Here is a 1,271-nt window from a genome sequence, read left to right as displayed (position 1 = left end):
CTATGACTCTGCTGGTCCTGCCAATGCTAGGGCTCTTGTTGCCTGGGAAAATCTGTATGGAAGGAGGTGGTACATGTGTTTCATTGTCTCTGATCATGGGGTGTCTCATGACTTGGTGAATGGTGGGCCTCCTGCCAGGATTGATCATCAGCAGTTCAATGTTGACATTGAAAATATCACTGGAAACATGAGGAAGAATGCTGAAGTTAGCGGCCTCACATCCACAAAAGATCTGTTGAGACAAGGCCAGCTCCCAGCTTCTGTGAGGAACAGGAGGACCCCTAAACTCCATATATCCACGAGGTAGCCCTCATATTCCTCTGTGTACAAGAGGTCTGGAGCACATTACTTTAGCAGTAAGGCCAAAATCACACAGCTTGGGGTTTCCCCTGTGGTCGATCAAAATGTTGCTAGCTTTTATGTCCCTGTGGTCAGTGTGATTGTCATGGCAGTATTGCACAGCCTGTACTATCTGGACAAACATCCTTCAATCCTAGCTCTCCTCTAAAGATCCTTTTTGATGATGAAGTCTAATAGCTCTCCCTCTGAGGCAGGCTCCATCACCAGGTAGGTGGTCTTTCTCATCTGGACCATGTAAAACAGCTTGTTAATCTTAGGATGTCTACATGATTTCATAATCCTGACTTCCCTACAGATAAGAGAGGTATACTTCTTGGCTTTTTGGAGAATTTTTACAGCCACACAGGACAATGTTGAGATGTGAAGGCCAGTTTGACCATTGAGAAATTTCCTTCACCAAGGGTAGTCAGCATCTTATAGTTAGTTGTGAAGTTCTCAATTGAGTAGCAAGCCTCCAGGTCCTGCTTCATCATCAAACCCTCTATGATTTGGCTAGAAACAATCTTGCAATAAGAAATAAAAAAAAAAAAATTAAGTCGGGCCCAAGAGAATGTTTACAGCTACAAAATCCTATGTCAAAAGAACAAGAAAAAAAGAGTCAGAAATATGTCAGACAATGTGGAATGCTTTGACATTGAGCTAGGACAAGCAAGTAGGGTCAAGATAAATACAGCTGAGGGTTGTCATCTTTGTATCTTGATCATCTTGGTAAGTCCCTGGATACAGTGATCACAGGACTTTTACTTATGCCTTGTGGATTCCTTGACCTAGAACTGACTCTATTATTTGGATGTACTTTGTATGGTATATAGGCAGCATGTGAAAAAAATAAACTTGCTTCTGCTCTTACTGGAGTCATACTACAGTGTTGTCTAATTGTCTTTTCTTTCTTTAATCCTCACTCCCTCCCT

The 1,271-nt window shown here is 42.2% G+C and overlaps 1 pseudogene; it reads right to left on the bottom strand.

Moving 5' to 3' along the window:
- Window positions 1–833, bottom strand: LOC143440566 (sperm motility kinase X-like; annotated as a pseudogene).
- Window positions 834–1,271: the final 438 nt, after the last annotated feature.

This window comes from Arvicanthis niloticus, chromosome 30 (genome assembly GCF_011762505.2).
Source record: "Arvicanthis niloticus isolate mArvNil1 chromosome 30, mArvNil1.pat.X, whole genome shotgun sequence".
Lineage (NCBI taxonomy): Eukaryota > Metazoa > Chordata > Mammalia > Rodentia > Muridae > Arvicanthis > Arvicanthis niloticus.
This window is presented reverse-complemented; position numbering and strand designations above follow the sequence as displayed.